General features: G+C 36.4%; 1 protein-coding gene across 2 annotated transcripts in view; it reads right to left on the bottom strand.

Moving 5' to 3' along the window:
- Window positions 1–17,353, bottom strand: part of PDE4B (phosphodiesterase 4B) — a 434,463-nt gene that overhangs the window by 342,533 nt on the left and 74,577 nt on the right. The gene's annotated exons all lie outside the window — the stretch shown is intronic.

Here is a 17,353-nt window from a genome sequence, read left to right as displayed (position 1 = left end):
CCTGAAAACTAAACAACCCTTAAGAATTCTCAACTGGTAAAAAACTTGGATAAAAAAATATTTCATGGAAGTTCAAAAAAGAGCATTTGGACTTGGACAAAAAATAAGATATAACTCTTGATATTTATCATTATCACAATTCAGAAAGGAAAACAATTATAAAATCTAGGTGTCAATTAACAATGAGTTTCTTAACTGAGTACTTAGAAGAAAGAGGTTTTAAGTGTATTAACCTAGAAAACCATGTATAAATTCTCTATTTCTATTTAAAACATTGGGTTGTCTTTCATGTTGCTAATTTCTATTGTACATCTGTTCACATTTTAGGAATATCCTAATTGTTTGACAAATAGTTTGTGTGTGGGTTTTCTCATATCCTATAATTTCAGATATTATATTATTATATCACCATCTGCCTTGTCAATATCTCAAAGGTAAAATAGGGACCAAAATAAATCTTTCTCATGTGCAACAAAAATATAGACATATTAGAGAAAAGAATAAGAAATTCAGTTCAACAGTTACTTGCCTATTACCATGCAATGTGCTGAGACTAAACTTAAAGTAGCATCACTTACAGCATATACATATATCAAATCATCCTTAAAGTTATACAATGTTATATGTCAATAAAACTGGAAATAAAATAAAATTCTTTGCCAATTGGAAAAAATAGCACCTGGCCTCAAGGAGAATGGTCTAATACAATGACTCCTGATATTTTTCCTTCCAGGTATTTCCCTAAAAATATCATTGACAATGGTGTTACTCTGTCCTGAACGTACTCATGTTGTTCTTGTTGATTTAATAGCCAGTCATAGTATGGCGGGGGGGGGGAGGATAGTCATGGTTTGGACTTGTGTGCAATTCTCAGGGCACTTACTCTATGGGTCTAAGTGAGATACTTGGCCTAGGGAGTAAGTGTAGATAAAAAAGAGAGAAGGGGGTCCACATTTCTATTTAAGGTTTGGAGACAGGAAGGGGAACCAGCTGAGGAGATTTTGGAAAAGCGGTCTCTGAGGAAGGAGAGAGATTAAAGTGTCCAGCAGGCCAAGGGAAGGCAGTGTTTCAAGAAAGAGAGAGTAATCATTGATATGATATGCTGATGGGCTGAGTAAGATGAGGGTTGAGAACTGACCATTGAATTTGGCACCTGAAGGTTTTAGTGCAGTTGTGAGGGGAAAACTTGATTCGTTTTCAAAAGAGTACTAGAGAAGAGAAAATGTGGAGAGAAGTAGAAACAATTATTTTGGGGAGTTTTGCTATAAAGAGGAACAGATTGGTGGTAATATATAGATGGGTGCATGGGGTCAAAGAGGGCCTTTGAGAGAATAGAGCTATAGCACCTTTGTAGAGTGATAGAAATAATCTAATAAGATAAAAAAAAAACTTATAATGTGGGGACAGCAGGGACATGTGCAAGAGCAAAATCTTAGAGAGTGAAAGGGGATAAAACGAAGTGCATATTGTAGGGGTTGGCCTTAAACAAGTACACAGAATTAACCCATAAAAACAGGAGGAAGGCAGGAAATGGGCACACAGAACAGGCAGGTGGTACACATGGTGAGTGAGGGAAAGGTTTGCAGCTAGAACTACATGCCTGAGACATTCTGCCTATCATCTGCGTCCCTTGCCTTGAGGGGATTGGAAAATACTAGTTCATCCTCTATAATACTTCCCTTTGCCTCTGCTCTCTAATGTGTCAAATTCTACCAGTGCAGATTAATTCTTCTAGTTTAATGTTTATTACCCTAAAATGGAATGACACAATAAGCCCCATGAGTCAATTATGCTTAAGTGAGAATTAATTTGTTTGGTCCTCACTGTGAGAAGGCGTTTAAAAAGGAGACATGAGAGTATGATAACCCTGAACGTTTTCCCTTTGGGGTTGGGAGCTGGAGGTTGAGGAGAGTGGAGTGGGCTGTGTGAGGAAGTACCACTGAATCTATGGAACTTACCAATATACACAATGTGCAACCCTAAGAATGCATGGGCTAATTCTTGGTGTGCCACTTTGTAGCGTGGTTACCTAGCATCAGTCAGTTGACCTCTCTGAGTCTCCATTTCCTCATCTGTAAATGGAGGAAAACATTTTAATGATATCAGATATGTATGGTATATTTTTTATATTATTGCCCCAATATAAAAAAATTAAAATACTGCTATCCTTTTCCTTTCTCTTGGAGCTTAATTCCTTTTTGCTCACACTAAGCAGACTACTTATACCCAACCTCTTGTTCTCTACCAGATTCCCAAGCATAGTTACCTAGTGATTAATTACTGAACGAAATAAGTCACCATAGCAGGGGCAGATCCAATGCTCACAGGCATTTGGAAAGCAGAGCAGCACCACTGTTCTGTACACCTTCAGTTTCATAATCAGATTGGCACCACTTGGTAGCAGTGGGAGAGCCATTATGTTTTTTGCTTGTATACTTGCAACATTTATATCTATCAAGTAAAATCATTTCACAAGCCAAAACAGTATATGCTCTCCTTAGCTAGAACAAAGCTCCGTGATGGCAAGGTGCATCATGTTTGCATCATCCAACAATGAATATTTGTTGATTGGAATCAATACAAAATGAAAATACAAGCCATACATCAGAGTTAATTCATAAGCAATGTCTTAATTAATTCATAACTAATAAGCAACGTCTATCCAACTTTTACCAATTGGAAAAAGACTAACAAATACAGCAATGCTTTAAGAAAATAAATATAAACATCTCAACTTTCAAAGTACTTGGCAAAAGCCTTGTTAGGGTTCACATAAAATATAAAATGCATTAATGTACTTGAAAGCTGAGTCACATTCTTAAAAATTTCATATGCATAAAATATCCTAGAATATTTTTTTCTTCTGAATGTCTCTACCAAGTTACTTTGCAGAAAACCAAATCACTCTATAACCACTGGTATTCAATATTCATATCTATGTATAAGGTAAGGATGGTAGAGCAGGTAATTATTAATTCATTTGACAAAAAAAGCTACCAGCAGAAAATGTATGCATATAGGCTCACTGGGCATTTGGGATTTAGCTGGCATTAAAACTCAAATCCCTTGAATCCCAAGTTAGTGATGTGTTTATAGAGATAGCTCTTTCATAATATTAGACTCTGTAAAGCTTTATTCAGATGAAGCAGTTGCTTCATTTAATATATAATTGCCAGATAAGTTCCTTAAAAACCTTATTTTTGTTAATTTAGACAGAACCATAAAATTGGCATGATTTTTGTGAAGTCCAAAGTATTTTACCATATTTTGCACTGTTGCAAAGCTTTCAGTTTATTTGAATAGCTATTTTCAATGAAGTATCCATTCATTTGAACAGAACCCTTGTCTTAAAGGTATAATCTTTTAATGCCTTTCAATTGCTAGGAGACAAAATCAACCTGACCAATGATAATGTGAGAAGGAAGTCTTTATCGAAAGAGAAGCAATAACCTTTACTTCTGTTTTCATCCCTAAATATTCTTGGAAACAACCAAGAAATAATGAGCAATTTGATTTAAATGCTATAAAGTCATCTGGTTAAGGTTAAATGCAACATTCACTGCACTGAATATTGGTTATATGAGCTCCCCATTATCTTTCTGCAGGAAGCATAAAAGTGATGTAAAGACTTAAGGGGGTAGATAAGATCCAAAGGTACCATTTAGTTTAGCTTGCGTCTCCATACAGTCTCTCCCTTGTGCAGTCCAATATAGCAGAAAATCCTCCCTTTTATAAAATACAATGTTTGTGGTACTTAATAATGTTTATTAACAGGACACTCTTTACATACAATCCAAATAAACATGCACCATTTAAGCCAATCACTTTGCTTTGTATTCATTGTATTAGTTGAACATTACTTTTGTCCTACAAATTGATCTTCCTTCTTCCAGCAAGTAGGTTCCATTTCTGTGTTTTTATAACAATTATAATTAATTTTATAAATATCATATATGAATAGGGAAAGAATTGCTTTCTCTCTACTTTACTAATGAGGAAGTTGAGGTTTCTAAAAGGTTAAATGACTACCTCTGCCCCACACATAAAACAAAACAAACAAAAAACAGTTTGTAAGTGGCGACACCAGGATTCATGTCTAGCATGTCTAGACTCTTTGACTCCAGATTGAGCTCCTTTCCCATTGCCTCTCATGAATAAACTTTCTCATATAAACAAATCACTAGGAGGTTAGATTCTAAAGACGAGGGAAAATAACTTCAGTGACATTCTGGTACTTTGAAAAGAAAATCAGTTTTTGCTAATCTCTTCAAATGGGGTACGTCTGAAATAGTGTCAACAATAAATACATTAAAAAAAAGACTTCAGAATCTCAGAGGGAAGGCAGGGGTGGGCGGGAAGAGATCAACCAAAGAACTTGTATGCATATATGCATAACCCATGGACACAGACAGTAGAGTGGTGAAGGTTTGGGGCAGGGGGGTGGGTGGGAGGCGGGCAATAAGGGGTCACTAGGGGAAAGAGGGGCACATATGTAATACTTTCAACAATAAAGATTTAAAAATAAGTAAAATAAAAACAAACATCAGTTTTAAAATGCATTAGAAATTATTGAAATTAACTTAAAGAAATAGTGTTTCACTAGCATCTGGTTTCACTAATGGAGACAAGTATGAATTTCAAGAAGATAACTGGAATTTTAAAGAATGAAGATTATTTTATGGCCAAAGTAATTTGCAGTCATCTCTGAAGAATAATACTGATTAAACCTCATAACACATAGAGATTTCTTTTTCTTTGTAAATTTTATTTTACTGTGGTAAAACACTTACATAGGTTTTAAGATGAAGTACTACCCTATGAAACTAAGTATTCTCTAAGTGGTCTAAAAAGAATAAATTTATTATGCACAACAATTGCTTAATAAAAACGTATTTAATGAAATCATATCATATAAAACTAGAGGCCCAGTGCACGATTTGAATCGTCTAGGAGGCGCCCCGCCTCCTGCCGAGGGAGGAGGCACCCCTTGGAGGGGAGGGGGGGGCGCGCCTGACCCGCATAGCACTGGCCGCTGCGTTGTGTCCACTGGGGTGAGGGCAGGCGCTCCTGTGTGTTGTGTCTCCACTCTGGCCTGACCCCAGCCCCAGCCCCAGCCTCCCCAAGGCCGCTGGAGCTGGGGGCTGCACACAGTCCCCTCCTGCCCATCTGCCACAGCTCCTCCTGAGCGGTTGTGATACAACCTCCTCCTGAAGGATCATGACACCTGGCTAATTAGCATATTCCCTGTTTATATATATAGAGATATTTAGGTAATTTATATTATGATATACACTATAAATTTTTATATGAAGTCATAAGCTCTGGATATGTTAGTGAACTAATATCTGCTGCTTACCTGCCATTGTGCAGGGATTGTGCTAAACATCATACACACAGTACTCCATTTAATCTTCATAATGGCCTAATGAGATACAAATAATATTTTTTTATTTTGCAGACACAGAAAAAGAAACTAAGATAGGCTAAATGATTTTTCCATAACCTAGTGTCTGGTAAAGGTGTAGTTGGGATTCAAATGCTGTGCTCTTGGCACCATACTACCCAGCCTCCAAAAGTCCCTGTGTGGTTAGACAGGCATGAGCAGAGTAGGAATAATAGATCAGGTATGGAATGTCACCAGGGGCAAAACTGGGAAAACAAGGACCTTTCCTCCCTAGCATATTGCTGGTCATGTGATTTAGACCCCCTGACCTTTCCTCCCTAGCATGTAGCTAATCATGTGGTAGAACCCCTCATGTGACTCCCACACAAGCCCTTGCTCAACCACTCCCTTAAGCATTAAGCCCTCAGGACAATGAGGTTCTGACCTGCCTGGAATGATCTTGGAGCAGAGTCTTGGGTCTGTTGACCACAGAGACAGAGTTTTGGTCAAACTAAAAATAATATCTCAACCTCAATTGAGTTTCAGCTCCAGGCCCAGAAAAGCAGTAAGGCCAGGTGGGCTGACACCATGGCTGACTTCAGGACCCATGACTATTGACCCCCTGCCCTGGCAGGGACCAATCTGTGGAGACCACAACCCTGAAAGGACACACCTAGAAAAGTTGATGAATATTCTATTGAGGTCCTCCTCTGGGACCTCCCCTAAGATCCCCACCTTTAGAGAGGGGATAAAATCCCTCAGGATGGAGGATCCAGCTCTAGCTCTTCTAGCTCACTTGATCTCTCTTCTCTCTCTCCCGCTCTCATGCTTCCCTCACCTTTTCCTTTAGGTGTGTCTCTTTGCTTTCTTTTGCCTAAGCTCCAGGGGCCCTTCTTTTGCCTCTGTAACTTGTTTCCTGAGCCCACACAGCCCAGCTGGCTCACTTCCTCCACAGCTCACCTCTTCTACTTCTGAGCCTTTATAAATAAACTTCTGCTAATATATGAGTCTTGCTCTGAATTCTTTCTTAGCCAGAACTCAAGCTCTGAGGTTACTGAACCAAGGTCCAATCACCAGAAACATTTTGGTGGTGTTTTGCCACTAACACCTGTGTTGTTTTGGTAAATATAGACTGTTGGAGACACACTCTGTTTTCTGGGTAAGCTCAGACCTGGCTGAGTAGTCTGAGAGGTAAGGACCACAGCCTTAATTATCCCCAGGAAGTTGAAATTTCATATGGATTTTAATGGTAAAATTTCAGGAAGTCTTGGGCAGTTCAGACACTAGCAAGAAAGACTTGGATCTCTTGGTTTCTTTGTCCTGTCTTCTTCAATCTCTCTTCAGAAGGCCTAAATAGTTCTGATGGTGAGAGAGTTTTCCTGAATAAACTGCTGAGGTAACCATGGCCAAGTTAAGTCACAGAAGTCCTCTCAGAAGCTCTATGCTGTAACAAATAGTGTGAGCTTATTAATTTGTGGAGGAATAGAAAGTGGCAAGGACACATTTTGAGATAAATGAGTGTCTTATAACACTGGAATTTTCCCAAGGCATTCGTGCACTGAATCTTATATTGAAGTTTTACATATGGGCTCCTGAAATAGAAAAGGCATCTTCTTATCCTTTATTTTCTTTTGAGATTCAAGCTTATTGGTGCAAGTGGATGGAGTTACTTCAAATTGGTTTTCTTCTAATTTTTTCACACAGTGGATGGTAACACATGCTATTTTAAAATATAGCAGCCAAACAAAGCTATAAATTTTCTTATTGGGGATATAATCTATTCACACTTGGTTCATTAAAATATGATTATCACATGATAATAAATGAGTTATATTTTGTTTCTTTAGTACATCAAATGATTACACAGTGGAATTATAAAATTATTTCTTTACAAACTCACATGAACTTTGTCTCTTTCAAATTGACACATTCCATACCCAGTGGATGCTTTCCAAATAATAAAAAATAATTTCTGCTTCACCCACCAAGACTGACAATAATGTGGATGTTTGTATATGTTTAGATGTTTAGTAATGTAATTAAATAGTAGCATCTATTACATGATCTATAATGCATGAAGTATTTTGCTAAGTACTCTAATATATTATCAGAGGAGATAGATAGTGGATTACATGGACATATATTTTTTAATTTAAATTAACATTTGAAAATATTTAAACATAAGGCTATTTTATCCATTTTGCAAAGTAAGAAATTGAGGACCAAGATAGCTAACTGATTAATCTAAAATTTCAATAGCAAATCAAGAGAAAATATTAAACCCAATATAGCTTTCTTGACTCCAGATAATATAGCATAAAACAAATATTTTAACACTAAAAAATAAAATTCAAGGTAACTTCAAAATAGTACAATTATAGAACCCCATGTGTAGAATGTTAAGACATTATATAATGTCCCATAATAATGGCACACTTTTTATAGGGTTAGGGAAAAAAAATAACTTTTCTTCTTGGGGCAGAAAAATTTGAATGCTACAGACATCTATCCTCTTAGAAACTGTTTCAAGCATCTCAAACAAATAATTCATGACCAGGAAAAGTCACAAGCTATTATACTAGTAGACACCTCTAGCCCTCCACTATATTTCAATAGTTGACTTTTAAAAATGTGACTACAAACTTATTCATAATTTGTCAGTATGTGAGTATAGTATTAAGAATTAAACTCTGAAATTATGGTATGAGAATATGCTGATGTAATGGAAATAATTCCATATTATAAAAATACATGAGTTTCCTTTTGATCCCCAAAACCACTGCTCTCCATCAAAATGTGCTCTCTGCAAATGAAAGAAAGCATATATATGATTTTATGTATGAAATACAGAGGTAAAGTGGAAAAACATTAATAACTAGTAAATCTGGATAGAGGGTATTTGTTATACTATCCTTTCAACTTTTTAATTTATTTTTTATTTATCTTTAAGTCTTCACTACAAGTGATTTCTCCTTGACTCATAGATCCTTCCTCTCTTCTGCCCTCCTGGACATCTTAGATGCATATAATTTTAATGTTATAAATTATCTGGAAATTTCTATGACTTCATCAAGCACAGCTGCATAGAATTTTTTTTTCTCTCTCCAGTCATTTATCTCTTAAATTGGTGGTTTTCAAGTGCTTGGAGACTATGGAATCTGTATGAGATGCCTCCAAAGTTTTCCAACCCTATAGTCATCTATATGGCTTTGTTTGATCCAGGACCAGGAAAAAGATTGTCACAAACCTACTTCTCATGGAATCCCCAAAATGATTCTTAGAACACTGATTTAAAGAAAATACAATTTGAAAGCATTTTTCCTTGATGCCACACTACCCAGACCCCTTTATTTCCAATCTGTGCAATTTGCAGTACGCCTGAGTTGTGAGGGGTGTAGGCCAGGAGAGGAGCAGCCAGGCGGCCAGGGGAGCACACCTTGTGACAGGTGCTGTTTGCCAGGAAAGGGCTGGAGAAGCTGCCATTTCTTATTCTCCCTCAAGAGAAAATGCCCATATTCCAGCAAGAAGCAATCTGAGAAGGTCAACACATTTCTTTTTTCAACCAAAACTACACAGTGAGATTCAAACATATCTGTGTCAAACAATTACTATGAGTGACAGAGGTCCCAACCTCTCAGTTCAGTGGAAAATGAGACAGAATTTTTTTACTCCTGGTGATGGTTTTTCCAGAGTATAAGAGTTGTTAACTCTTAATTGCCTCACTCTGCAAGTCACCAACTCTTACTTCCAAGTCACCCAGGAAATCCTATAAAAAGCTCAAATTTCTTATTTTAATGTTGCATCAGTGAAAAAATATAGGTAAATGATGTAATATACTATGATGTGCAAACATTTTAAAGGACAGATAACAAACAGATTCCTGTGTACAACATTTCCACTCAGACAGTAAGAGATTTATAGAGCTTTTCTGAGCTGTGGCACTAATTGTGCTGTGTGATGCATGAGGAATACCTAAAATAAATAATTGTACCATGCGACAGACAGATATTCACGTTATAGCACTACAGTCTAGATAGTATGATTTGTACACTGCGGCTTAATTAAATAGACTACCATGTAAAACACTTAGCCTCTAGTGAGATGTTATAATTAAACCTGTATCTGCAATATCCTAGAATACAAAAATAGGAAGCAAGTGAGAGTAGCCTTACTGTCAGAAAGGGAACACAACTGTTATGAGATGAATAAGAATGCTTGTAGAAGAAGCATCACCTAAGCTTCCTTTCCTCCTCCTTCATATTGGGCTGAAGGAAGAGTGCTCAAAGAATAAGCCGTGGGAAACATAAACCATAGTCATTCTCCTTTTTTTTTTTTTCCAACAAATATATATTAGGTGCTAGCCTTTCTTGTAGGTGCCTGGGATTTAGTAAACAAGGTGAAATCTCTGTCCTCGGGCAAGGCAGTAGGATTGGTAGACAATAGAAGGTAAAAACAATATAATAAATAGATATGTCTTTACAGATGATGCATTTTCAGGTAATAGTAAATGCCACAGAGGAAATATAAAGTAGATTAAGGGACTAGAAAGTGAAGGGCGCTTTTTTAAATAGAGGAAACAGAGAAGCCCTCTCTAGTGCATACATTTGAGTAGAAGCCTGAATGGAAGTGAGTGAGCCATGTCCACATCTTCCAGGCAGAGTAATCAATCACCAAGTGTAAAGGCCCACAAGTGGAAGCGGGCTAGGTTTGTTGAAGAACAGAAAGGAGGCTACCTGGCTGGAGAACAGGAAATGAGGTCACAGGTAGCCTGAGGCCAGATAATGTCGGGCCTTGTCAACCACAGTAAGCATTTTAGATTCTTTTCTGAGAATCATTTAAATGTCTCAAGTGTATTGTTGCTGGTGTCTTGACAGTGATGTTAGAGAAATAAGCACTATAAACACCTATGGAGAAAAACTGGGAGATGACAAAAGAGGAATGGGAAAAGAAAGCAAATGGGATTTTGCAAAAGGGGCTTAGACTTTAGCGGTTGGACAGCAGGCATGGTTGCTGGGCCACCTTCCAGCATGGGCCCTGGGGGATTTCATCATTACTTTACAAAGCCCTTTTTTACAGTAAGCATTTTTAAAATCCAATATATTGAAGATTTGCAAACACTAAGGAGGCCATGGAAACACCATTTATAGACTTGCATTACTGAGAAAATGCTTGCTCTGATTAAAGCAATAGACTCAGGCTGTGAGGCATAGACTTCCACTGGCATTTAGTTCAGACTGTGGACTAAGATAATTTCTGTAAAAAAAAACACCAACCCACCAGGATTATACATAAAACACAACACAAAGCACCTCTGGTAAATTAGGACTGAGCACTAGGGTTTTCCCCAAATGCACTCATCTTCCCAGGCACCTCAGCTGTGATTGTTTGGTGCATTTGGGGGTAGTGTATCAGCTAGTACCATCCATAACATCACATTGTAGGTGATAAATGCAAGGGATACCAAATTTGAATACTTGCCTCTCAGTTTCCATAAACAGTAATTTGTTAAGTCATAAAAAATGGTATAAACAGAGTTTTCGATTATGGGATTTACACAATAATTAGAAGTCATTATCTCTCAAATGCACATTCTCCCTTTTCCCTTTGTTTCTAATCTCCTAGTCCACCACTGCGCCCTCCACAAGGCCTGCAACGTATCTTTCCAAAGCAAAAGCTATTTATGGCCATTCCTTTCGCACAACCTTGCAGTAGCTTCCTGGTGATGGAATAAAGCCCAGAATCCCTTAAAGCATGGCTCCAATCTACAGATATAGTCTTACTTCCCATGTTTGCCACCTTTCATCTTAGGCTGTAATTCCAGTGAATTTTGCTTACTTCCCTTCATACTTCATATTCCGAGTCAAATCCCAACGCAGACCCTTAATTGCTGTGTAACTTTGGCAAATTACTTACCCTCTTTATGCTTTATTCTTTTTCCCATAAAATGAAAATAATTATACTCATGAGCTTTTTATGAGACTAAATAAGTAAATATATTTAAAACAATATCAGATACATTTTGAGTGCTGAATAAATGTGAGCTATTATTACTACTAGAGGCCCAGTGCACGACATTCATGCACTGGGGAGGGGGGAGTCCCTCAGCCTGGCCTGTACCCTCTTGCAGTCCGGAACCCTTCAAGGGATGTCCACCTGCCGGCCTCGGACATCCCCCGAGGGGTCCTTAGCACAGCCGTGGAGGCGGGACAGGCTCCCACCACCACTGCTGCGCTCACCAGCCGTGAGCCCGGCTTCTGGCTGAGCAGCACTTCCCTGTGGGAGTGCACTGACCACCAGGGGGCAGCTCCTGCATTGAGCGTCTGCCCCCTGGTGGTCAGTGTGTGTCATAATGACCGGTCATTCCTCTGTTTGGTTGATTTGCATATTAGGGTTTTATTATATAGGATTATTTGTTAATAGAATTTCCTTATTATTGTTTCCTTGGACAAAAAACAAACACACAAACAAAACAAAAAAAACCACACACAAAAACATACCCTTCCAGCCTCTCTTTTCCTGAAAAACTCCCATTCATTCTTCTAGATCTCATACATATAACATCTCTTACCTAAACTTTCCCTAACACATCGACTTACTCTCCATCAGTACTCACTTAATCTATGCTCTAATAACAAGTTGATCATTATTCTTCAATATTACTTGCAAATCATTGGTTAATTATTAATGCATAAATTTGTTTTCTAGTACTACATAGTTCTTTCAAAGACAAGGACTCTCTCTTTCTAACTTCCTATCTCCTAAGTCCAGTGTAGGATCTAGAGCATAGTAGAATCTCAATAAATGTCTTGTTCAATCAAATATTTCATCTGTAAGTATGTACAGACACAAATATTTCTCAAAATTTTCCAATGTTGCTAGAAAATAATCTAAGAAAATTGAAAAATACAAGCACAGATTTAGTAGATTTAGCTAACAAACCAGAACTAAATTGCATAAGACAACAAATATACCTCAAGTTTAGAGGAAGGTCAAGCATGTACTAAATTCACTGTTTTCTTTTTACTCCTCTCCAGTTATCCAGCTTTGTCTTATCAGATATAAGTTCCTTTAGAGTATGAACTATGTTAATACTTCTGCATTTGCATATTAGGCACAAAAGTTCATATTTCATGGAAGATTTCAAAGATATAAGTAGAACTATAAGGGGAAAAAGAAGAAAAACCTAAGTCTTTTTTCTAATACTAACCCTAATTGAAAGAATAGTGTTCCCTGTGCATGCATATTTATCTGCAAGCATGGACAAACAGAGCATGGGTCTCACCTACCAATACATGTGCTCTTTATGAGGAGAATGTAGAGAAGAGGTGTCTGATAGACCCAGGATATATTCAAGACTGTCATCAATACCTTCTTTCAGAAAGCATCAGGCTGATGGTGATGGAGGAGAACTAATGAAAAAAGTTGGGACATCAGCAAAGGAAACAAGGTTGAAAAAGCTGGATACTGTGTGGCAAGTACCAGTCAAGAAAAAACAAGCCAGGTACGATTATATTATGCCTCAGAAATTTTCACCCCTGATTTGGGGTTGGGGATAAATAATAAATAGTAACTCTGGCATTAATTTCCCCACTCCCCATTTAGCAATGCTGACTATTCCATTGACACTTGGCAAAATGTGACATGTATATTTTTTCATGCCATCTAATGAGTGTGATGACCACTTCTGGGTTTCAGAATTTGGGATGGTGGCTCAAGGTCAAAACAATGATTAATTAGGTAGAAACACTTGGAAGAAGCTAAAGCAGTTCAGAAGATTTTTTATATCTGCAACATGTAATATTGAAAAGAACATGAACTTAGCATATTCTTATAGTCAAATGAAACTTTAATGAGATAACATATGTGAGCATTCTAGTAAAGAACTTAAAATATTGTAGGCATTGGGATCCATGTGGTTAAATGAGAATTTTTTTTTTTTCTTACAGCAGTGCTCAATTCCATAAGTTGAGTGAATGAAAAAAGAAAACCCTGGGGCCAGTTAATAATGATCTTCAGATTCATGCAGGGTCTTCTAAGTCTTAATATATATTGAAGAACAAAATACAAATTATACATATTATTTATATATATAAAAGGCTAATATGCTAAGTGTCTGACCTTCTGACAGGGTGCTATGACGTGCACTGACCACCAGGGGGCAGACGCTCAATGCAGGAGCTGCCATGACACGTGCAGAGAAACAGCACTGCGGACCTGGTGACCCCTAAGTGGGACACAGGCCCGCCACCACCCTGGAGCGACAGCCCACCAAATTGCAGACAATGTTGCCAAGACCCCATGGCACAAAATGCGGCCCACAGCCCAGCCCAGCCCTGAACCAGTTGCTGTGGAAGCCAGGTAATGACATCACGTAGCAACGCCTGGCTTCCTCTCCCTAGTGACGACCAGCCTCCTTGCAGTTTCTTCAGCCCAAGAACACAGCTTGCTTTATAGTCAGGTGAAAACATTTCACACTTTAACCAAATGTCTGTGAAGCATTTGCCTGTGCCTCATCTCATTTGATCCTCACAGAAGTCCTGGAGTAGGTAGATAGGAGACTCGGTGGAATCCTATTTTCTTTTAATTAGCCGAAAAACAGAGATTTAGAAAGTTTAGAAACTTAACCTGACTGAAAAGAAGTAAGACATGTTGGACCTTGAAAATGACTTCAGGTTTTCTCACTGTGCAGAATACAGTCAAACACTGCTGCAGTTTAATATTTTATCCTTTGTTCTCCCTGTGTGATCTACAATAATAATCTGCTTCATGTTGATATTTACTGCTGTGTTCCTGACAATTACCTGAAAGAGAAGTTGGGGTGCTTCACTGGGCTGGAAAAAGGTTAGCTAAATCAGAAAGCAGGTCTAATTAAGCAAGTTTATTCTATATATAAAAGGCTAAGTTAACTCGTGCATGTGCGATACATATAAAGCTCTCGCTGGCGCCATTCGCACGCATGTGTTTCGATCTGTCATTGTTGATCATGAATTTGGTTGACACTTTAATTATAGAGAAAGGGTGAATAGCAATATTAAAATATTTCTTCTAATTAATTTCCTTTCAATGTGCACAAATTTGTGCATGAAGCTACTAGTATATTATATATAGGTTGACCATAAGGAAGAATTTTCCAATACCTGGACTGTGAAGTAGTGAGAATGTGTATTGAGTGAGGTGATAGAGTTATTTTCTCCAGAGTCTTAAAAATGGGGCAGATTTCCATATGTCAAAGATGGAGCAATTGTGGTCCTGCCCCAGGATAAAGAAAGCAATGAGATAATCACCCAAATTCCTTCCAGATTTAGGATTGTATAAATATTCTGATTAGTGACAGCACATTGAATATCTACTTTTTCTGCCCAGATATTTTCTAAATAACAGAGTAGGTATTTCACAAGTGTTTTTTAAAAATCTTCTGCCATTGGCCCACACTTCACAATGTAGGTTTTCAAAACCAGAACTACATGTTCATCTGACCAAAATATGAAATCTACAAATAACTAAAGGTAAAAAATTGTCCAGAGGGTTTAGAAATAAACTGTATCCTCTGAATTGTTTAGCTTCATCATGAAAATTACTTTAATTTCAATGCTGGAATCAAAACAATCCAATCTTCTTAAAAGAAGCCTACTGTCTACTGTAAAGTAATAACATGTTTTTAGAGACTTCTAAGTGCATATCTTGGAATTTCTAACTTAAATGCATGGTTTGGAAAATACCAATCGTTGATCGTGAAAGGATGGTTACATTTCATCATGACAATGAGGCAAAAATAAAGTATTATGATTTTATTTCCTCATGTAACTATTCCATATGATGCTAAAAAAAAGCACATACTTTTTAAGATTAGTTAGAAAGTCATTTAAATATATATGTGTATATTTTCCATAAAGAAATATGGAATATTTCATGAAAATAAAATTTAAAAATATTAAACATACACTCACACAAAACAATAGAAATAAACATAAGTATAGACACAATCAGGAGCTGAAGACAAACTGTGATACAGCTTTACTAAGAAACATAAGAAAGGGAGTACATGAATTAGAAGGAGAAAAAGGGTGAAAATGGTAATAGTCACAACTGAAGTTATAAAGTATGTGTGTTGATGAATGTATTCTTTAACCCTACATTATATTACATTGTACCAGTCATGTGTTTTATTTTTTAGCCATTTGTAGAAAATTTTGTTTTAACTTAACTAGAAGATCATTTTAATTGCAATAAGTTATCTCAGATAGTTTTTAGTTGTTCTTTTTTGTTACTTGTAAGAAAATTTGTATAATGAATGAGTAAAACTACTCTTTAATCATTTTAAAATTGGGATTTTTTGTGGAAAGAAAAATACAATAATTATTACTCTATATTCCTAGAACACAAAAACTGTATTCTAAATAAAAGAAAGGTCAAATTATTATCTTCAGGAACTCTACAATAAAGAAAATATTACCAAGATTTTATGAAGATTTTCCATTACCTGAAAATTAGCTTACTCAAATTAAATGTCCTTCTGATCAAAATAATGGCTTAATATTAATCCAAGTAGTAAAAAATATGAGTTTATTAACTATAGTATATGCATTTCATCCTTGTTTTTTATTTATGAGAACTAATTAACAAACCCATATACCTTTTTCTATTCAGTTATATTACTTAACAGATTACATAGAAATACACATGCACTAAGGGTGGGGTATACCATTAGAGAGAGGACCTCTTTAAATCAGTACATACTTATATATAAATCTTCTCTTCATACAAATGTTACCATTGGTAGATTTTTGAAAACTCATCATGTGTATTCTACAAGTCTGAGATTATGATTAAATAAGATTTAATCCATCAAAAAGATGACCAAAGCTCTTCAATAAACCAATTACATGAACAACAGTCCATTGTTAGAAAACAAAAACAACCATATCATGTTTAGCTAGGTAAAGTATGTTTTGGCTAAACATGTGGTGGCCATGAAAAGTAAGCTACATATTTCTAGGGATAACTTGAATTTACCAATGCACTGTGCACTAGATTAGACAACAGAATTCAAGTAAATATTAATTTCAAAAACTAGATATGCTCAGTTTATAATGTGGGTTGGCAATCTAGTACACAAGCACAAAATTGTGTTAGAATTACCATTAAGAGGTGCTAGCTCCATTCATTGCTATGGTCCTATTAAATAAAAACTATAGGGGTACAGATACCCAACTTTGAAGGGTATTTTCAACTGAATGAAAATATATTTTTCAAAGAAATCTGAAATGGCATAGCTTTTATAATTAAAGTTTAATTTCTATTGTGATTTTTCTTTATTTCATTATTATACAAGTTTAAGGAAACTAGCCTATTGTTCAGGGCAATTTTTACAGAGCTGTTCTTGAATTTATTTAATTGGCATTTCCAAGTAAATTGGAAATTTATTTATTATTATCAAAAATTTAAGTAACTTTTTTTACAAGAGGATCTTAAAGATAATGGCATTTTTAATCACAAAGAAAATGAACTAACTGTAATTTCAGAAGTGGGAACTTAATTCTCCCTTTTTTGAAGTGGAGTAATGATAAAGTCAATAAAGCTAAAACCCACTACAAACATTGCAATACAATAAAATAACTTTTACTTCAGACATTGTCTTCAGAAATATATTGGAACCAAGATTAAAACACTTATCTTGTACTGAAAATATACTACTCAAATTGTCATCAACAGTAACCACAAAACATACAAAAAAGTCACCCATCACCTCAATGGAGATAGGACAAAAAACTGAGTGTTTTTGTTTAACTCCCTTCAATTCTCAATTTACCTGGAATTAGCTAGGCATTTTTATAAGCAGTAATTCCAAAGACTCCCCACAGTCAGAGGCTTCTTTTATCTGGAAACAGCACAATAATCATTTAACACACAGTGCACTACGTATTCCTCAGCTGACCCACTCTCCATTCATTTCACACTTGTGATCTGTAT

Source organism: Eptesicus fuscus, chromosome 9, assembly GCF_027574615.1.
Source record: "Eptesicus fuscus isolate TK198812 chromosome 9, DD_ASM_mEF_20220401, whole genome shotgun sequence".
NCBI lineage: Eukaryota > Metazoa > Chordata > Mammalia > Chiroptera > Vespertilionidae > Eptesicus > Eptesicus fuscus.
The sequence above is the reverse complement of the archived record's forward strand: the minus strand, read 5'-3'. Positions and strand labels throughout refer to the sequence as shown.